The sequence below is a fragment of the Carcharhinus amblyrhynchos genome, chromosome 17 (assembly GCF_965287045.1).
Source record: "Carcharhinus amblyrhynchos chromosome 17, sCarAmb.v2.hapA, whole genome shotgun sequence".
NCBI lineage: Eukaryota > Metazoa > Chordata > Chondrichthyes > Carcharhiniformes > Carcharhinidae > Carcharhinus > Carcharhinus amblyrhynchos.
Genome location: NC_137340.1, coordinates 33,934,126 through 33,957,335, shown reverse-complemented (window position 1 = coordinate 33,957,335; position 23,210 = coordinate 33,934,126). Strand labels below are relative to the sequence as shown.

Below are 23,210 nucleotides of genomic sequence, written 5' to 3'. Positions count from 1 at the left end.
CTCATTTTATTTACTAATCACATCTGGAGATACAAACAAATGAAGAGTGGTAGGTCTGATTACTCGTTTTGCATTCTCTCTTTATATCTTTCTATCTGTAACTGTTGCCCTCAGGCTCTCACATTTGAAGTATCTTCTATGGAAATACACTTCTGACCTCAATTCAAACCACATTTTCCCCAAACACCTTGTTGCAAGCTTTAATACATCTTTAAGTATGAATTTTATATCAGCTTTAAAATGTGAAAATTGGTCTTTTCCTGAAGTCATTAATTTACTTTTCAATGCTTAAAAATGCATGGATCAAGGGCTCAACTTAACCTTTGTCAAGATGCTAATTACAGTGAGAGACAAAAATAAATTTTTAATTTCACCTAAAAAAAATGCCAAAAATGTTGCTCTGTTATAAAGTTCAAATCAAAATTCAGCCAAATGTAATCATGATCCCAATCTCTCTCAATATGTGCTCCAGATAATATCGGAGTATTTCTGTGTATTCAAGGCAGCTACAATATCTGTTAGTATGACAGGGGGAGAAAAAAGCCCTTTATGTTTAAATGTGTGGTTTTACTCCACCCATTTTAAAAAAACTCACAAAGACAATGATGCTATTGTAATTCCAGTTTAATTGCTCTAATGGGCGTGCATTTGCCATCTCTTAGATAGTTGGCAAATATTAGTCCCGATATCTATCGGTATGACTAATAGCATTTTTCAAAATGAGAATACTGAAATTGGACCCGTGCCTAACCTCGTTCAGTTTTTCCTGCAAGTTAAATGCCCATTTTTGAATGAGGGGAGCACACAGCATTAACTGCACTGTGCCCAAATGACTCTCAATCAAAGGAACCTTTGAGAACATACTCTGGATCCAGGCCAATCAGATCATCCTCCTGTCTGTGCTGTAACAAAATGTGCCCCTGGTATGTAAGCCATGCCAGATCGAGCAGACAGGGCGACTGCAATCACAGCCCAACCTGTCTTAGCCAAGCAAAAATGCTGAAGGGAAAATTACCTGCATGGCTCCAGACTGAATTAGACTGTTTTTTTTACACAGCGCAAATGTTTATTTTTTTCTCTCTAGAAAGTCATATCTGACTCCAGTGCAGCATGCACGCTGATGAATGCTAATGGACAAAAATGCTTGAAAAATGTAAGGAGTACTTTGAAAGAAATCTCAGTATTAATCTATTACAATAAACTGCTCCCTAAAGTCTCTGCATTAGGGGTGTCAAACTGTGTTAGCCTGAATAGCAGAATAAAAATTCAAGCTAATTGACTGGGGGGAATGTGAGCAGGAAAGAAACAAGTTTGCTCAGCTTTGCATGACATTTATGCAAGAATACATACAATGCATCATGTGACAATCTGATCACAATGCATCATGCGGGTAGAGTTAGCATTTAACTCTATGAGTGAGGCTAGTCAGTTTTAAAAATTAGTGCGTAGGGGGCCAAGAGACACTCCTTTAAACGTAAATGATTCTCAGATGGATTATTGATTGAAGGCAGAGCTGCATTTGGGGCATATACAGAGCAGAAGGTGCCAGCCATGAATTCAAACCCATGATCTCATTGCAAGCAACAGAAGGGCACTATGGCCTCACTGAGAGCACAAGTAAAAAAAAACAAATTGCCTACTCCTAATTTAGTGATCCTTTCTGGAAAGTTGGACGCTCTGTTCTCTACAGTTGTATGGCCCATTGATGGTCAATGTTTAAACAGACTGATACAACTCAGCAAGGGGAATGAGGAGCAGAGAGGACAAACTGGAGCAGGTAATGTATCCATAATCAGTTATCCAACATCTAGTCAGCAGCCATTGCCTTTCAATTCTTCATATTTCTAAAAATATTCAACAGCACCATTATCAACATTTTTCTTTCACCAAGTCCCTTCATAAAATCTCTTTGCATGTTTTCCTTTGTCCCCAAGGGAAAAATAAATCACCACACTAAAATTACCTGCATCTTTAATTGACTAATGTCAATTGGTATAGTAGACAGGTAAATGATAGATGGGAATGCATTACAAGGCTGAGAGAAATCAGAGGGCTTCTAAAATCATAAGCCCACACGTCTTTTATTCTTCACAATGTACCCAAGTGTTGTGTTTTTGTTTGCACTTATGTCTTCTGCTACCCACAGAGTTTTGTCATATAAGCTCTTAACTTCTATTGCAGCTGTCAATTTATGCCATTCAAGACAACACTTTCTACCTCCAACTTTTGATGTATAGACACCTATCTCCCATTATGGCTGTCATTTGTTATCTGGCTTCAAGTGAAGTAATGGGAAGGGGATAATCTTGCAAGAAAATACAATGTGTGAAACTATTACTGACAGGGATGATTATACAGAAAGATAATTTATCACATTACACCAAGATTATCCATCTTAAGGCACATACAAAGTGGAATTCCTTAAATAAGTTGTTTGCAAGCTGACTGCATCTTGAGCAAAATTGGATCTTGGCAGTTTTTTTGCAGTGTTCTAAAAATTATGTATTAAAAAGTTACAGATATAGTCCTCTAGCATTCACTGATGTGACTTATCAACACAATTTCCTCTTATACTAGTGAGTTGGACAATCAGCCATGATCATGATGAATGGTAGAGCAGGCTCGAAGGGCCAAGTGGTCTCCTCTTGTCCTATGTTTACACTATGCTTACTGTTAGATTTCACCTCAATGGCACATTTGTGTAATTAATAATGATCACATTGTATGTACATAGACTTAGTGGTGAACATTTTATTGGGATGAGACATGAATTTGGGCAGCATGGTGACACAGTGGTTAGCACTGCTGTCTCACGGTACCACGGACTCAGGTTCAATTCTGGCCTCGGGTGGAGTTTGCATATTCTTCCTGTGTCCGCACGGGTTTCCTCCAGGTGCTCCAGTTTCCTCCTACAGTCCAAAGATGTGCGAGTTAGGTTGATTGGCCATACTAAATTGACCCTAGTGTTAGGGGATCAGCAGGGCAAATACTTGTTGTTATGGGAATAGGGCCTGGTTGGGATTGTGGTCAGTGCAGACTTAATAGACTGAATGGTGTCCTCCTGAATTGTAGGGATTCGATGATTCTATGATAATTCTGGGGTATGGTGTTAAGAAATCTTACAGTCAGCATCTCCAAGTGCCAAATACAGTGAGATAGCCTCAAGAAAGAACACACGGGCCCTTTAGACTGAACTGAAGTTATAGCCAGGGAATAGAAACCAAAGTTACATGCTGATTGGCCAGGAAGGTGGCTTGAAGACTTGACATTCCAGGGCCTCTAACCTAAAAATACAAATAACAGTTGGAAGGAAAAGCAAGGCAGCAAAGATGACTGAATAGAAGATGGTCTTGGGCCTAGAATAGTCTGACCTTTGGTTAAGAGATATAAATTAAAGTTAGATTGTTGCAGGGAAGCTAGGAGCACTTTTCCCATTGGTGAAGAGTTGCAAACATTGGGTCTGAAGTTGTCAGTTGTGCTGACTCATGTGCACGTACTTGAGTTCATTGTTGAAAAGGTATATACAACAATTTCAACGTGATTGAAGCAAATTAGTCAGCTTGCTTTATAAGAAACCAGAAAATAAATGACTGGAGGTACATATAGGGTTAAGGTAGAAATGGAAACGTAAACATCAAAACAATATATATTTCTTGTATTTGTCCATGAAATGTGAGCGCCACTGGTAGGTGTAGCATTTATTGTCTATGTTTAATTGCCTGCCTTCTTGGACTGCTACAGTCCATAGGCTGATGTTAGAAAGCGAGTCCAGATTAGTTCACCCAGCAACAGTTGCTTCACAATGCTTGCAATGGGAAGGAACACCATCCAAGACAGGATGGTACGTGGCCTGGAAGGGATCTTGCAGGTTGTGTTCCTGATATCTTTGTCTTTCTAGGCAGCAGAAATTATGGATTGTGAGGGGATCTATCAAGGAGATTTGATGAGTTACTGCTGTGCATCTTGTAAATGGCATACACTACCACAGTAAAAAGTCTGACAACACCAGGTTTAAGTCCAACCGATTTATTTGATAGTAAACTCACTAGCTTTCGAGGTTTCCCTCTTCTTCAGGTGACTATCAAATAAATTGGTTGCACTTAAACCTGGTGTTGTCAGACTTTTTACTGTGTTTACCCCAGTCCAACACAGCATATCCACATCATACACTACCACCACAGTGGTAATGGGAAGGTATTTGATTGGATTTATTATTGTCACATGTGTTAGCAAACAGTGAAAAGTATTGTTTCTTGCGTGCCATACAGACAAAACATAGAGATGGAAAGGAGAAAATGCAGAATATAGTGTTACAGTCATAGCTAGGGTGTAGAGAAAGATCAACTTAATGCAAGGTACATCCATTCAAAAGTCTGACAGCAGCAGGGAAGAAGCTGTTCTTGAGTTGGTTGGTACGTGACCACAGACGTTTGTATCTTTTTCCTGATGGAAGAAGACGGAAGCGAGAACGTCCAGGGTGCATGGGGTCCTTAAGTATGCTGGCTGCTTTGTCGACAATTTAGCTGATCTGTTTTATAGATTTCTATAGCAGTCTATAAAACAGATCAGTTAGATTGTCAATATCTTTTCCCAAAGGTAAGGGAGTCTAAAACTAGAATGCATAGGTTTAAAGCGAGAGGGGAGAGATACAAAAGTGTTCAGAGGGGCAATTTTTTCACATAAAGGGTGGTGAGTGTCTGGACTAAGCCGCCAGAGGTAGTAGAAGAGGTGGATACAATTTTGTCTTTTAAAAAGCATTTAGATAGTTACATGGGTAAAATGGGTATAGCAGGATATGAGCCAAATGAATGCAATTGGGGTTAGCTTATGGGTTTTAAAAAAAAAGGGCAGCATGGACAAGTTGGGCCGAAGGGCCTGTTTCCATGCTGTAAACCTCTATGAGTATTAGGAAATGCACTTGAAAGGTGTTGCATTGATGAAGAGATGAGATTAGGTTGGATAGGTCTTTATTGGGTGGCACAGATACAATAGGATTATTTAGTACTGTAAATTTTCTATGTTTCAACTAATTTTGTAAAAGGGAACATTCTCATCAACTCAATGACTTTTGTACTTGATTGTAACCTTGAGGATTTCAAAGCTCTCTGTATAGGGAAATATAAAAGCATTAACAACAGCTTCTGGATTTCTGAATGCAATATAGCGTGTGTCAACTCTAGAAGCTGCTGTTAGTCTCAGAAGAATAATAATGATAAATGCCAACAGTTTTGCTGCTATAACTGTCACAAAACCCGGGCTTAGTTAGAAATCCTAGATGTTCGAAATAACAAATTCGGAGACACGTTATTCAAGAGTTGCAATTGCATATTCCCCTCCAGCCAATTACAGAGGATATCAACAGGTCTATGAGTGTGAGCGATCAGTACAATAAGTCAGCTGGTGGATGATGCAACATGTGTCTCAATAGGAGAAGGGAGGGTGAAACACAAAACTATATACGTACTACTAAATATTAGCTCCAGGAAAAGATTGGAGGCTGCTATTTGCAGTAGACATAAGGTAAGATTAAAATCTTCATTGTACACTATATTTGAATGAGGCTACGTGTTGGGAGGAAGAATTAGTACTGTTCACCAGTTCCTGAAAATTGATTCATCAAGTGGAAATTTGGCTAGCTAGCTTTAAAACATTAAAAGTAACACGCTGGGCAGCCCAGTGGATCTTGGGGAGCTCTACAATCTGAACAACAAAGTGATAGACTGACTGTAAAGAGAATTATTAAAATTTGTGAAGGTGAGGGTATTAAATAACATGTCTTCCCTCACTTCTCCACTGACTAAAGATCACTCAAGTTCTTGAAGTTAACATAAAATGCACAAATTCTCCACGATGGTTATTCGATTAAGACATGAGTTTATACCATTAGAGCTGTAACATTGACTGACAAATCATAAAGACTTCCACAAAAATAAGTATTAGCAAAGCAGTAACTAAGCCAAACAAAATTGTTACTGTTCATAATTCATATGTTTCAGAATATAACTTAGTTTTAGGCATTAAAGTGTTACTTCAACCTCTCTTTACAACAATCTGAGGTCCCTATCTGCTTGAAGAAGACAACCATCATCCTAGTACCAAAACAATGTGCCTCAATGACGATCATAGAAACCCTACAGTGCAGAAAGAGGCCATTTGGCCCATCAAGTCTGCATTGACCACAATCCCACCCAGGCCCTACTCCATATCTCTACATATTTACTCACTAATCCTCTAACCTACGCATCTCAGGACACTAAGGGGCAATTTTAGCATGGCCAATCAACCTAACCCACACACCTCTGCACTGTGGGAGGAAACCGGAGCACCCAGAGGAAACCCACACAGACACAAGGAGCATGTGCAAACTTCACCCAAGCTGGGAATCGAACCCAGGTCCCTGGAGTTGTGAAGCAGCAGTACTAATCACTGTGCTACCATACTGTCCAGTGGTTCTGACTTCCCTCATTATGAAGTGCTTCGAAAGGTTAGTCATGGCATAAATCAATTCCAGCCTCCTGGGACTGCCTGGATCCACTACAGTTTGCCTACCCCAGCAACAGGTCCACAGCAGACACCATTTTCCTGGGCCTGCACTCAATCCTGGAACACCTAGATAACAAGGACATCTACGTCAGACTCCTATTTATTGACTACAGCTCAGTCTTCAACACTATTATTCCCAAGAAACTCATCTCCAAATTCCGTGGCCTGGGCCTTGGCACCTCCCTCTGCAATGGAATCCTGAACTTTCTAACTCACAGACCATAATCAGGAAGGATAGGCAACAACACCTCCTCCACGTTCATTCTCAACACCAGTGCCCCACAAGGCTGTGTTCTCAGCCCCCTACTATACTCCTTATATACCTATGACTGTGTGGCCAAATTCCCCTCCAATTTGATTTTCAAGTTTACTGACGACACCACCATAGTGGGTCGGATCTCAAACAATGATGAAAAGAGTACAGGAATGAGATAGAGAATATGATGAACTGGTGCGGCAACAATAATCTCTCCTTCAATGTCAACAAAATGAAGGAGATTGTCATTGACTTCAGGAAGCATAAAGGAGAACATAGCCCTGTCTATATCAACAGGGACGAAGTAGAAGGGGGTCGAAAGTTTCGTGTTTTTAGGTATCCAGATCACCATGTCCTGGTTCCCCCCATGCTGACACTAAAATTAAGAAAGCCCACCAAGGCCTCTATTTTCTCAGAAGACTAAGGAAATTTGGCATATCACCTACGACTCTCACCAACTTTTACAGATGCATCATAGAAAACATTCTTTCTAGTTGTTTCACAGCTTGGTACAGCTCCGGCTCTGTCCAAGAAACTTCAAAAAGTTGTGAACATAACCCAATCCATCACACAAACCAGCCTCCCATCCATTGACTCAGTCTACACTTTTCACTGCCTTGTCAAAGCAGCCAGTATAATTAAGGACCACACACACCCTAGACATTTTCTCTTCCACCTTCTTCTGCTGGATAAAAGATACAGAAGTCTGAGGTCGTGTATCGACTGACACAAGAACAGCTTCTTCCCTTCCACCAACAGACTTTTGAATGGACCTACCCTACATTAAGTTGATCTTTTCTACATCTTAGCTATGACTATAAACACTACACTCTGCCTTGTTTCCTTCTCTATGAATAGTACGCTTTATCTGTATAGCACAAGAAACAATATTTTTCACTGTTTGCTAATACATGTGATAATAATAAATCAAATCAAAAGTTATGTGCAAGATAAATGGAAACAATTGTTTAAAGAAATCTGCAAATTCCTTAGATGCGTACCAATAAAACAAGCTTGAGGTAATTACATTTAAAAAGGTAACTTGTATTTATCGTACAAGGTCAGAGATCAAAAAGTAAAACAACAATGAACGATCCATTCTTGGGTTCGTAATGAAGCTAAAGGATCTACCCGTACTTCAATAAAAAGTTTAAACTGTTACATAGTTTCCAGATAAATAGAAGTTGAAAGGCAGTTATAAACAAAAGAGTTTCTTAATAGGGCCAGTAATTGGCAAAACCAATTTCAAGATATAAATTATTCATATGGGCTACAGAATCAAAGTTGCATTGAAGGTAAAATAATTGATTTACATTTCTGTTTGAAAACATTGTAAAGCATGCCATGTTGCCATGAAGATGGGCTGTGGGGGTTAGAAGGTTTGATTATTTGATATGGTTGGGTGTTTCTCACAGAAGGCAGTTGCAGTTTTGGTTTGGTGTAGACTGCAACTCATTGGGTGAGCTGAAGGAGATAATGTTAGTCAGGTCTGCAATTAAGGAGAAAAAATACTAACTATATTGTTCACTGGGAATATACAGCTGGGAACGCTGTTTATAATTCTTGAGGGGGGGAGAAGCTGGAAGATTTGCCTAATTTCAAGTTAGAAGAAGAAACCTGTGGTAGTTCTCACAGAGTGGCAGAAGCAGTCAGCAGCATTAGCTTAGAAGGCTGTGAAAAATCAGTTGGGAGTCTGCTGACAACCAGAAAAAGGAATCCACAGCCACGACGTCTTTAAGGAAAAGCTATAAAAATGTTGGTTAGCCAAAAGCTAATGAAAGAATCTCCATAAATCCTGTACTCTGAAGAAAGATGGAATACAGATGAGAATTAGAATGAATTCCAGAGGGCTATAGCATATCTTCAAATTGGTGAATGAACCTTCAACATTTTGTAAAATGAGGAAACCCTTGGTGTGGGTTGGGGGGGACAGTAACAAATAGAATTAGTTTACAAAGACTTACGCTATGAACTCATAGCATTAGGTTAATGGCACTTGCTTTCTTTTTCTTTACATGTGTAAGGAAGCTTTGTTTTTGTTTAAAAATGTGAAATCTTGCGGCATAATTCCATCAGTTAAATACAATAATAATTTATGCTGAGCCAACTGATTACGTTTAAAAATAAATTAATTCACAGGATTGTTAGCTAGGCTACTTAATGCCCATCCCTAATTACCCTTGAAAACGTGGTGGTGAATTACCTTCCCGAACCACTACACTTCATGAGATGGATGTATACCCACTATGCTGTTAAACAGGAAGCTTTGAGATTTCGGTCTAGCCATAATGAAGAAACAGTGATAAAACTTCTAGCTCATGATCTTGTAGCTTGGAGGGGAATGTTAGGTGGTAGTGTTCCTATTCGCTTGCTGCCATGATCCCTCTGATGGTAAAGGTCAGAGGTCTAGAAGGCTGTTCAAAGGAAGTTTGCCGAGTTGCTGCAGTCCATCTAACAGATGATATACATTGTAATCATGGTGTGCTGGTACTGAAAATTGAATATTTAAGGCGGTGGACGGGATGGCAATCAACTGGTCTGCTTTGTGTGTGCATCCTTTTAGTGGTGTTGGAACTGCACCCCTTCAGGCAAGTCCGAATTTGTGCCTTGTAAATGGTGGACAGGCTTTGGAGGCCAGAAGATGAATTACTTGCCACAGAGTTCCCAGCCTCTGACCTGCTCTTATAGCCACAATGTGTGTGTGGCTGGTCAAGTTTAAGTTCCTGACCAATCGTGACTCCGAGAATGTTGATGGTGGGGGATTCAGCAATGGAAATGAAACGCCAAGATGGTTAAGTTTTCTCATGTTGGAGATGGTCATTGTTTGGCTTTTGAGAGGCATGAATGTTACCTGCCACTTATCAGCCCGAGCCTACATGTTGTCTAGTCTTGTCTGCATGTGGGTTTAGACTGCTACATTATTTCAGGAAATTGTACTGAGCATGGTGTAATCATCAGTAAACATCCCAGCTTCTGACCTTTTGACGGAAGGAAGCTCATTGATGAAACTGAAGATGGTTGGGTCTCAGACACTAACCTGGAGGAACTCCTGAATTCTAGCCCTGGGGCTGAAATGACAGACCTCAAACTGGTACTACCATCTGCCTTTTGGGAATACAGAGGATAATTAGAATGAATTCCAGAGGGCTGCGGTATACCTTTAAATTGGTCACTAAAGAAGCAAATAAACCTTCAACATTTTCTAAGATATGAGGGAAGCCTTGGTGTGGTGTGGGCGAGGAGGAGGGGGGGGTGTGGAGTAACAAATAGGTAGGTATGATTCCACCAGTAGGCAGCTTTCTTCCAGATCCCATTGACTACAAACTTTTCTGCAATTCCTTGGTATACTTAGTCTTATGCTGCCTTGATGATAAGTTTATTTACTCTCACCTCAAGGACTGATGGTGACCTGCTGAACAGTGATCTCCGGTGGAACTTTTACCACAACAGAGACAACTACATCCACAAGGAAACTGTTAAATCAAAAAAGCTTAAAAGAAAGTCATTGCAGCATTCTGTGAAGGGTGCTGGGCTTCAAGAAAAGGCACTGAAAACCACATTCCATCAGGTAGAATTGGAAATCTGAAATGTAATCAGAAAATGCCAATAATACTCAGGGCAGGCAATATCTGTGGCGAGAAAAAACATTTCAGGTCAATAACCTTTTGTCAGAACCAGAAAATATTACAGATGCAACAAGTTATGAAGAAGTATAGATGCAGGGAGGTGGTGGGAAGGAAGGAAGCTTGTAGTAGCCTAGATTGTTTCAACACAAGCTCTAGGAACTGCAACTAATCTTTTCAGTAAACATTTTACAACCTTTTAGACTCAAGTCTAGAGTTCAACACTTTCAGGTCATAACGAGCGATCCTATTTTTTGGACAGCAGATTTGTTGTTGCTATTTACAGTACCTCTAGACCCACCTTTTGGTTTTTGTCCCATCGTCAATGCTTTCTTTTATCTTGATCCACCATCATCCCTTCTGCCATTTAATCTTTCTTTCATGAAAATGGTATGCGAATTGTATCATTATCATTAAGGATATACAGGTGGAAGGCATTGATTGAAAAACTGCAACACAGTGGTTAGCATTGCTGCCTCACAGCGTCAGGGACGCAGGTTCAACAGCAGCCTTAGTTAGTGTCTGCGTGGAATTTGGATACTCTCCCCGTGTCTGTGTGGGTTTTCTCCGGGTGCTCCGATTTCCTCCCATACTCACAAAAGATGTGTGGGTTGGGTTGATTGGCCATGCTAAATTGCCCCGTAGTGTCAGGGAGCTAGCTGTTAGGGTAAATGCATTGGGTTAAGACGGGTAGGGCCTGGGTTGGTTCATTGTTGGTGCAGGCCCGATGGGCTGAATGGCCTTCTTTTGCACTGTAGAGATTCTATGGTTTTGTTTTATTCAGAGTGCCCAACTAGGGGCCATCATCTCCTGTCATTTTTCTTTAAGTTATTGATCATTTGTTTAACAAAAAGAGCAAAGTGAGTCTCTGCGGCCTGGTGCCCTCTAAGCGGCAGCACATGGTGCCCAGCGGTACACTTCAGGCCTTTCATGGCTAGTGCGCCCCATGGGGACTGTCACCCCCAGGAATTACATTTTAATTTCATTTTTATGTGTTTCATGTAAAGTTTTGTTTTGTTACCATGCCCCTCTAAAGGGGTGGCTCATTAATTAGTTAGCCGATTTTGTTATTTAATTTTAGTCAGAAGTATATGAAAAGAGATTTCACATATTGATTAAAAAGAGGAGGTAAACATTTGTAAAAGTGTTCTGCAAATAGATCTAGAATTAAGTTACCCCCCCTCCCCCAACACCATCACATACACATCTTTCTCTCTCTCTGACTCCATACTCATTTAAAACTGGCTACGTGGACTGAGTGGTCACATGAGAATGTGATGCCATGGCTACACAGGAAGTCACATGACAGGAGTTATCCTCTGGATCTCAGACAGAGTGCAAGTACTGAATGTAGCTGTTGAACTTAGCAATTAATTACTTTTATTGCAAGTCCTTGTTGTCAGTGTTTTAAACATGGTGTCAGGTGTTGGCAGTCCGGCACAAACACTTCGCTCCATCGACTCACTCATCTTTGATGAAAATGGTGAGGATCATTTTGAAATGTTCCAGAAGGACAGGAGTATTTACTGAGGTGCTGCACTTTCCAACAAGTCAAAAAAGGTATCGGCATTTATCCTATTATACTGTAGGCCCTGAGGCCACTGAAAATTTTGAGCTGTTTGTCTTCCAGATAGAGGAGGAAAAGAAAGAGGACACTGAGATAACTCTGAAGCAGTTTGAGAACATTTGCCTCCTGGTAAAAAAAATCCTTGATAGACATGTGCTTAATTCAACAAACCAAAGAGCAGATGAATGAATACAATCTTAAATATCGGCAGAGAAATGTGCATTTGGAACTCTCACTGAAGACCTAATCAGGGATCGAGTAGTTTGCGGAATGTGTAGTGATTTAACTCACAAGCAGTTGCTGCGAGAGGGCGGCACTATTTCACAAGCAGCCATCAATATCTGCATGCTAAACAATCTGAGCACTGAAACAGAGATTTGAGGTGGGAAACAGAGGTATTTGCAGTTCAGGGGGTGGTGTCCTGCTCCAATTGCAGGGGCCAGCACTCACTGAATGGAAAAGCTTGTTTTATATATGGTAAAAGACGTAACAAATGTGGAAAAAATGGAACCACTTCACTAAATGTTGCAGATCCAAACCACAGAAACTCTCCTCTGCCATCAGCAACTTTGCAATGGCTCAATCCTCAAGCATCAGCAGGGTGAATGAACTGGAGTTGAACCAAAGCAATGAAGTTACTGAGCCTCCAACAACAGTTTATTGCGATAGTGTTGACGTCACAGGAAAGTGAGAACTTCACCACTCCTAACATAATTAACGGACCCATACACAGCACCAGATCCCAGCATGGCACACCTCGTGGTTCATGGCGGATAAACAATCCACACTGAAGATATAGCAACCCTCCACTGCACAAAAGGAAACTTCAAGTTCTATGTAGCTGACCAGAATGCAAAGCTTTTACTAGGGCTTCGGGCCAATATTGCACTGGGGCTTATTCAACTTGGTTTAGAAGTGCAAGCTCAACAATTCCAAGCCCTAGAGATGACAGCATGTAGAGTTCTCTTCAACTGTGAATCATAGGTAAGCTGCCAGTTGCGTACCACATGAGACGAGATGATTCACTACCACCAACATTCTGTGCTCCGAGGACAGCATCAGTAACCACAAAGCAGAAAATCATTGATGAGTTCCTTCAGATGACAGCACTTGGTGTCATAACTCCTGTAGACGAGGCCATAGAATGGGTTTCAGCAATGGTGGCTGTAGTAAAGCGCAATGGCACAGGCAAGATATGTACTGATGTACAAATGTACTGACCCAGTGCATTTGAACAAAGCACTGCTCAGATCTCAGCACCCTATCAAGATAGCAGAACTGGTAATTGCAGACATGCCAAATGCCAAGGTCTTCAGCATTTTTGATGTGAAATGCAGGTTCAGGCAGATCCCACCAGATAATGAGTCCTCAAAATTAACCACGTGATAGGCTGGTACCATTTTCTTTGTATGCTCCGTATGATCTCCATGGGCAGTGAGGATTTCCAGTGCTGCGTGAAGCAACTCTTTGCAGGCCAGCCTTGAGATTATTGATAACGACATCCCTGTTTGGGGTTTACTATGCAAGAACATGATGCACTTCTTTGTCTTTTCTGTGACAGAAGCAGGACCATCCAATTAAAGCTGAACCCAATGAAACACAGATTCAGGGTCAACCAGGTTCCTTATGTGGGTCATTTACTCATAGCCGATGGTGTAATGTTTGATCCAGACAAGAAAAGGGCTATACGACGATGGTTATTCCCATGGAGAAGCATGTTTCATAGCATTTTCTTGATGTGTTCCCTTATCTTTCCAAGTTTATCCCGTGTTATAGTGAGGTCACCAGGCCACTTCATTAACTTCACCAGGATGTCGAATAGTGCTGGCAGGAACACCACACAGTGTCTTCAACAGAGTCAAACAGGCACTCACAGCCCCAGTGGTGCTGCAATACTCCCAAGTTCAAACACCCATTCTTATATTAGCAGACACTCTCCAGCATGGACTTGGTGCAGTCTGCATCCAGAATGGCAGACCAATATTTGCTTCAAGAGTTCTCACTAACACCGAAACTTGCCGTGCGCAAATCAAACTTCTTGCTTTAGTCTTAACTTGTCGGAAATTTCATGATTTCATATATAGTTACCCTGTAACGGTTGAACCACGTCACCAGCCACTCAACTATCTTAAAGAAGCCTCTCCACACGGCCTCTGCAGAGCTGCAGTGCATGATGCTAAAGTTGCAAAGCTACAACCTCAGCATTGCCCACAAACATGGTAAGGAGCTTTTGTGGCTGATGCCCTCTCCAGATTTTTTGTACACCACCATGGACCAGGCAGATAACGGGGAAGACAGACATTATGGCAATAGAAGTGCTGTCCTCTCATTGAATTTAGAAACACAAACAGGCCTTAGAGATGGACATCACATGCAGGCAACTGCACAAGGTCATCATGAGGGTCTGGCCCGAATCCTCAAGGGAACTTTCCCACAAGTTCCACACATTCTTCGCCACAGATGAACTGACCATACAGGGTGGACTGATACTATGCAGCCAGTGATTAGTTACCTATACTGCCCTCCAGAGGTACCACACTTAGCAACTGAACCAAGGCCACCCAGGGTTGGAAATAATAAATAATACAGGGCTAATAAATCACTGTACCACCTTTCCATGTATGCAGACATGGAAAGGGACATCTCCAGGTGTGCACTATGCAATATACTCAAGCCACATCGAGCAAAGAAACCACTGTATTTACACAAGGTCCCAGACCTCCCATGGATATTCACAACAGCCGACATCTTCAAGTGGAATGATAAACAACATTTAGTTTTATCAATTTGTATTCCAGGTGGTTTGAACTCGACTACCTGCTAAACATGACGAGTATGAGCTATTTTGACAGCGTATATACACAGTACAACATCTTGTGCTTTTGCCTGTAAGTTGATCTCCAATCATTAACCTTCACTCGTTAAGACAACTCTTTATTTTTTGAAACAAAAGGAAAAACTGGGATTTGAGAGGTGTAGTTGTAAATTGTAGCTTTCTACCTGAGGGCCCCATCACACTTGCTAACTCCTTGATTATTGGAAAGGTTGCCTTCTCTGTGCTGATTATTGGTTTAATTAGTTATTGATTTGTTAACTATAAACCTTTGCATCCTATGTCTACAGTAAATGTCAGAAAAACAGAGTTGAGTAAATCTCATCATTGTGACTACACTACAAAGATTTAATGTATCAGATGTTACTTTTTTCTCCAAATAAATAATTACAACAAGCATGTTTGCTTTACAGTATTTGTGTGCTACAAATCAAGTCTGCCATGACATTGCTTTACACTTGTACAGCTGATCTATTAAACCTGGGCAGATAGGATGTTTTTTTTTGCTAGTCAGTCCTATGCTTCAACTTCCTCCTTGGGTTTCTCATGAGGCCTGTTGAGGTGCTTTTACTTAATAATGTATTTCCCAAATGTTAAAAGTACATTGATCAAACGTGAAGAAATCTGAGCACAAGAAGTATATCTCATAAGACTCCTTGGTCCTGTCAACAGATGAAAGATCATTTTAAAAAAAACTTGGTGAGCTTTATGAAATTGCACTTTAATCCCGTAATAGTACAAGATCTGTCTTAAGTGAAGTCTTTTGAAAGCTATGCATATGAAGTAAATAAGAACAGTTTTCTTAAGATATACCTGACATCTGAAAATGGCTTGCTTTTGCCCAACCAATCAAGCTTGATCTTTGAGTAAATTTATCACTACAGTTTTGAACTCTGCCAACACTGTTAACCCTTTATCACCTGATAACAGGAATTGCTATTTGTCAGCTAATTCGTTGCTGGTTTTGGTTTATGCTTTGCCAAAATAAAATCTGAAGTGTGAAACACCACATTTGGAATTTTGGTCCATCCTTTTGGAACCAGTAAATACACCTAATGTTGGATAGCTGCAAATTTTTTAGTTTGCTTTCACACTGAATGCTATCTCGATAGATTCATTATCAAATCATTCAAATATGGTATTAGCTGAAGATTTAAATTACATGGTGTGATAGGAATGGGATCGTTGCTGAGGTGGAGAATGCTACCTCTATCATTCATGTTGAATCTGAATTGGTCCATGTCCCTTTGGCAACAATGACAAATGGAAGGAATGTGTGGTGAGACTATGTTTCTGAACGTGTTTAATTCTTGTGTTGGAAAGACACTCAGTTGAAACTCAAATCTTTCATTTTACCCCTGAGCATTCCTGCTAATGGCAAAGTCTCGTTTCAGTTTGTATTGAAAATTTGTGGATGTGATTAATGCTTTTGGACACTTTGGCAAGAGATACATATTTGGAAACAGCTGGACTAACATTTAAAATTTGAAGTTTTAAAGTTTATTTATTAGTGTCACAATTAACTGTGTCTCAAGTTATTGTGTGTAGTTTTGGTCACCTAATTACAGGAAGGATATTAATAAGGTTGAAAGGGTGCAGAGAAGGTTTACAAGGATGTTGCCAGGACTTGAGAAATTGAGTTACAGAGAAAGGTTGAATAGGTTAGGACTTTATTCCCTGGAGCTTAGAAGAATGAGGGGAGATTTGGTAGAGGTGTATAAAATTATGATGGATATAGATAGAGCGAATGCAAGCAGGCTTTTTCCACTGAGACTAGGGGAGTAAAAACAACTAGAGGACATGGATTAAGGGTGAAGGGGGAAAAGTTTAAAGGGAATATTAAGGAGGGGTTCTTCACACAGAGAGTGGTGGGAGTGTGGAATGAGCTGCCAGATGAAGTGGTAAATGCGGGCTCACTTTTAAGAAAAACTTGGACAGGTACATGGATGAGAGGGGTGTGGAGGGATATGGCCCAGGTGCAGTCAGTGGGACTAGGCAGAAAAATGGTTTGGCACAGCCAAGAAGGGCCAAAAGGCCTGTTTCTGTGCTGTAATCTTCTATGGTTCTAAAACACTCATTGAGAATAAGAGGCATCATTACACTTGGCATCCCAGCAACCCAGAGAGAGTCATAACAGACAACACTCGCCAATTCATCTCTGCTGAATTTTGTAACTTTGCACACATATAGGACTTGGAGTATATCACAAACAGCCCTCTATGTCCACTGTCAAATTGCCTGGCCAAATGCTCAACCAACCAATTTCTCGAGAAGGTGCACAGGAGCTCACAGACTACAGTGCTGCATTCCTCAGACCTGATAGGGCCTATCCTCATCAGCATAATGACTCTTTTCCAGGCTTACTAGGGTCATGATTCCTGTAGCCAAAGCTCTGCTGCAACTGAAACTTGAAACTAATGTAAATAATGCCCTCCTGCAATGCAGATTGAAAAGCAAAACACATTATGATCAGGATACCCACAAACTTGGCTCTCTAACACTGGGTCAAATGGTGAGGATTCAGACTACATGACGCCATGACCAGTTGGCAATGATACACAGCAATGCCCTACAGCTGAACAGCTACATGGCAGTCTCAGACTGTACCACTATGCAGGCAATCGCCACAACCTTCTGAAACAGCATCAACAGATAACACAATATTTCAATCATCCGGCCTATAACACCAGCTCCCTGCACCAGCAGACATGCGCACTCCTACAGAGGCCAATGCAGCGAATCCTCCACCTGACAAACACACAGATGAAATATACCCAGATAGACAGTGAAGACACTGACCACAGTAATACTATATCGCCACCACCAACCGATGTAATCACATGTTTAGGGCACCTGAGCAGGCCAAACACAAGATTCAGGATTTAAATACTACTTAGCCTAGAACTGACTTTTTAAAAGTTCAGTTTTCTTTACAACAGTAAAGGCTGGGGTGGGGGTGGGGGTGAAGAGAGAGCGAGAGAAAGAGGGAGAGACGAGACATGATAGACTAGGCAGCAGTTGCAACAGTTTAATCTGTGCCCCTATATTTGTAAATAGCTATGCATTGTCAGTTTGGTTAACTGTATGTCATACCGTGGGTGTATACATAATTTCCGACTGCATACATTGCATTGTTACATTTCATGCCAATAGATGCCCTAATTAAATGGGGAAGGCGTAGACTGAGTGGTCACGAGAACGTGATGATGCGGCTACAAAATAGGTCACAAGGTAAAAGCGTGGGAGTTATTCCAGAGCATGAGTACTGTTCAGCCTTGCAAATGAACTCCCTTTATTGGAAGTCCTTGATATTGGTGATTTAAGGAATCCACAACACTCTACAGGTTACGTCTAAAACATTTTTCAATGGTGATGATTGGTCTCTGACCTGAAATATTAACCTAGTTTATCTCTCCATAGATGCTGCCCTACTTGATTAGTATTTGCAACATTTCCTGTTTATACTCCATGGTGTGGTTGGGCCTACTGTATATATGTTGAGTCGGAGTCTATGTAGAACTAGATGCCGCAAATTTTAGATCAGCTTTCAATTAAAAAAGGGCAACGTATTTTTGACGCGATTTAAAGTGGTTCATTGTGCAAATTATATGCAAGTACTAGGTTGTTGATGCAGTTTATAGCAACGTGAAATGTTTATGCAAGTTTAAAAATGGTCCCTTACTATTACAGCAAGGAGCAACTGAAAGTATAATGGAGGGCTGAAGGTAGAAGAGAAAACAGTGAGCAAAAGAAAATCTGGATCTGGACGAGTTAATTATAAGTCAAAGAATGGTGACCATGAGATTCCCCAAGACAGAAATAGGCGTTAGGATTTGCAGAGAGTGACTGCTCCTGTAACTGGGATTCCTGATTCATTCCATCTGGTCTTGATATTAAACTGCATGATGTACTGAATGAAATTAATTTTTTTGTTATCTCCACAGGAACTGAAATTTTATGTTTCACACCTCTGTTGATTTCATAATTTGCACGTGCTATTTTGAAAATTGTTTACCCAAAACAGTTAAGAGATGATCTAGCTTTCCAAGATGTCCTGCTACATTTCACAAAGCATACCTTATGTGATACATTTTATATGTGTCAAAATTACCCTTTTCACTAAATTAAAAAAAAGGTGACCTGATATAGCTGCATCATGAATTTAAGTTTGCTGCCTGATGTTTCTTAAGTTTTTAAGTTTAACTTTATTTGTTAGTGTTGCAAGTAGGTTTACATTAACACTGTAATGAAGGTACTGTGAAAATCCCTTAGCTGCCACACTCCGGCGCCTATTTGGGTACAGAGGGAGAATTTAGCATGGCCAACTCACCAAACCAGAACCGTGGGATGACACCGGAACATCCAGAGGAAACCTAGGCCAACTCAAGAAGAATGTGCGGCTTTCGCACAGGCAGTGACCCAAGCCAGAAATCGAACCCGGGTCCCTGGCGCTGTGAGGTAGCATTGCTAGCCACTGTGCCAGTGTGCAGACTCCAAGTTAACTTAAAGGCTGCATAAAAAATAACATACGGAAAATGAGGCATTTTGTCACTGAAACCCTCAATAGACATTTCTAAACACTCGTGCCTTGAAAAGTTAACGATTTTGGAACTTAGCTCTGTGGAAAACCACAAGAGACAATATTCAGTTCTAAAAGTCAACATTTGAAGCAGCACAGCACTGAAGTTCACAATCCAATGTCTTAAACATCCCAGTTTTAGTTTCTGTTAACGACTATAGTCCCACCTTTTCTCAACTTGTTATTTATTTAAACGTTTGGGTGTGCCCTGGAATTTTGTGGTGAATCAAAATAAGCAGAATTGTGTTTTCAATTTGCCCTCAAATCAGTCTTGACTCTTTTTTGCACCAACTGAATACAACTGGAATCCTTCTCATAATTGACATATTTTCCCTTCATAAATAAGCCTGGCCATTTATTGCATTTGTAGAGATTGAGAAAACAGACCGACATTTAGGATTAGAAATAAGGAACTCTCTTTGTTGATAAAATTGAGAAAGAAAAGTCTATTTTAATTTAGCCACATGATGACATCCTGACAGTACTGTGATTGAGCATCCGTGTGCCAATCAGGGCGCTTATCAGATTATACAGTGCAGAGAGAAGAAAGCAGTAATATCACATAAGCTTGGATTAGTAGAAGAAGCCGTGTTTCATTTTCAGGAATGGAAATCGGCTTTTGATACTTGCAAAACTGAACAGTGCTTTTCTCACAGTGTTCAATTATCTGCAATCTGTGTTGAAACAGTCGCAATGTTTCTCCTAATGTTTAATGTAAAAAAAACTGTCATTTCGCACAAAACTACAACGTGTTTGCATAATCCAGCAAAATTATGAACAACATTGGTATGGAAAACTCAGTGTGCCCAGTTACTGACATATGTTAGTACCATTAACAACTTGTCAGAATTGTAAATAGTTTATGCCGTGCATTACTTAAATTGGTCAACATCCACGTTAAAGGATACGGGCAGGGTTTTTGCTTTGTTGTTTGTTTTCTTCCCCCCAGTGAAATTTGCTTTGAAATTGGTGTGCAAAAGATTCTAAACTTTTTTTAAGTGCTACTTATCTTTAGGGCTAAAGTTTTGCAATCTTTGGAACTAATTTTAAAAGCATACCTTGAAAAGCTGGCCCTCCCACAAAAGTGGCCACGCCCGCAGATTCATCAGTCACCCCACGCGGTTTCAGTTCACTTGCAGGAACATTTAAAAAAATACTGTTTCTTTTGGCCTCAAGGACACGAAAAGAAAGCTTTCAACAAGTTCCTTATAATGTAATTTTTAGTTTTAATTTACTAAGAAACTGACTCTGTACCCAGAATACCTTTCCTCCCACAGTCTGAAAGACACACTGATTTGATGCATTGGCCGTGCTAAATTCTCCCTCAGTGTACCCGAACAGGCAATGGAGTGTGGCAACTAGGGGATTTTTAAAAGCAAGTACATTGTAGTATTAATGTAAGCCTACTTGTGACACTAATAAATAAACTTCAAATATCATTAGAAAATGGTTCTGCATGCTGTTTAAAAGTAATTTATAGTGATTTAAAATTGGGTTGCTCACAGCTGATGGATTGACACTGATTGAAAGTTGCTTTCTGCCCGTCCCCAGCAACCAATAAACCCATGCTCAACTTTACCAGGTTACCATCTTAAACAGAGCAAGGAATATTTTCAAAGCAATTTAAGTCAAAATACTTCAATTGTGCTGATTGACTACAGACTGTCAATTCAATCATTTGTGTTTGAGCAGGAACAAGGTAGAGGATGGAAAGAAGCACATCTCAAAACAGGTCAGAATTTGCACCCTGATGACTGACTTCGTCCGAAGTGGAAACTCAATCCCTAAATAAATAACAAAAACAGAAAATGCTGCAAAAACTCAGCAGGGCTGATATCATCTCCGGAGAGAGAATAGAATCAATGTTTTGAGGAAGGATGCCCCTTCATCAGAGCTCAAATAAATAAAATCATTTTTAAAACGTTTCTTTTTGCTGTCCAATATATGCGCAGAAAATATCTCTTGAAATATTGTAAAAAGAGAAGGCAGTAATTGCAACCATCATTAATTTTTAATGGTGTTAAATGGTTAATGGTATCAAACAAGATGACTGTAATGCCATGAAAATGTTTACTTTAAAAACATCACCAAGAAAACTGGCATCAGTTCTATATTTTTATTTTTACCACTAGAACAACATGGGAGCTGTTTCTTTTAAAAGGAAGTGCCTCACAGAAGCAGCGGGATGGATTATGAACACAAACTCACTTAATATTTTCTGTTGTAAATCATCCTACAGGGTAAATTGATAGGGTTTTTTCACAAAAACTGTACTGGACTCTTGTAAAACAATCCAATCGTTATGGGGGGCGGTGGGGGGGGAATTCTCTGGCTGTTCACACTGGCAGGATTCTCCAGTCCGGCTAGTAGTGCAAATCCTCCTACAGCGTTCACGGTGACATGGAGTGACAATAAAGGGAAAATCCCATTAACAGCGGCAGGACTAAAGAATCCCTGCCACCAGTGAGCTACCTCCTGCCGCTGAGAAACACGTGGCCAGGAGGCCGGAGAATTCTCCCACCTTTTCTCGAGTCAGATGGTACGGTATCAACATTCATCAGATTATACCATAGGCAAACATAGGAGCCTGCCTTCCATTAGAAACAGACTTTCAGCGAATAGAACCCTAATTCCAAGCACATCGACAAGCAAGCAAAAAGTCCTAAAGTTTGCATATTTATCATAACGAATAACACATTCTGAATCCTGCTGCAAGGGAATAACATCTCAAGGTTGACAGGATGTTGATAAATTGCTCTCCTGGTTTCTGTTCCATCAGACATATTCTCAGGCCAAGTTCAAACCACAATTTGACTCAACATTATACTCTAGTAGACTGCAACTTTTGTTCAGCAGATGCCCCCCTCCCATCCTCCATCCATATTGCAAACAGAAATCCTGTTTTGAAAGGGACTAGAAATGTGGGATTGTTAGAGATAGATTGCAATTTGATTATTGCTTGGTAAACGAATATACATTTTCACAGCCACTATTATATCAAAATAGGTTTCATGGGAAATAGGTGGCTCCAATGCTTAAATAACAGACAGTTGGTTAAGTAACTGAGACAGTTGGTTAAATAACTGGGATGTGAAGCCAGGTAGGTCAGGAAGGTCTCAGTTTGATCCCAGGTCTGTGAGGAGTTTGCTGGTAATAGGAAAGAAAGTCGCAGAGGCACTTAAAGTGGTCTCTGTTCCTTGACTTAAGGAGGAGAAAAATCAATTCGCCCGATCACAATCTAATGACTCCTATAGGGAGGACACATGTGTGGTCATTGGGTGCAGGACAGGATAGAGTTCAACTTTACTGTCTGACTAGGCTGAAAAACATTTGGTGCCTACATTCACACAAGATACTGGAGGAAGACTTCAGCCAACAGAGCCATTTACAAACCAACATATTTAGAATGGAGGTGGAAAAGAAAGCGACAAGAGGGAGGAAGGAAGGCACATGTCATCATTTTCAATGTAGACAGACTAAGAAGGCATTGTTTGTACAATGCTTTCTAATTGCAATATGATTCCATATTGTTTGACTTGCAGAGTACGGAAAGAGCAGGATCATGTCTTTGCTTGGCAGAATGCCTGACCTAGGATAATGTGGAGATAGGATTAGCTGCACATTTGGCATAAATGATATACACTTCAGCAGGCATGAGGATATAATATGACTGACTTTCATTTTTTAAAAATAAACAAAAAATCTCAAATCATTGAAGGCCATCGTTAAAATTATATTATAAGCTAAAAAATGTTGAAAGGACTCGCATTGTTTCTCAGACATCTTTGACCAGATGGAATGTTGTTAGA

The 23,210-nt window shown here is 40.4% G+C and overlaps 1 protein-coding gene and 1 long non-coding RNA gene across 5 annotated transcripts in view; one reads left to right on the top strand and one right to left on the bottom strand.

The window, feature by feature from the left end:
- The window catches only part of vti1a (vesicle transport through interaction with t-SNAREs 1A), a 327,457-nt gene that overhangs the window by 33,032 nt on the left and 271,215 nt on the right, over positions 1–23,210 (bottom strand). The window lies entirely within an intron of this gene.
- Positions 1,438–21,326, top strand: LOC145354214 (uncharacterized). Its single transcript, XR_013888828.1, has 2 exons — positions 1,438–1,777; positions 21,094–21,326. It is a non-coding gene; the product is annotated as an uncharacterized LOC145354214 (long non-coding RNA).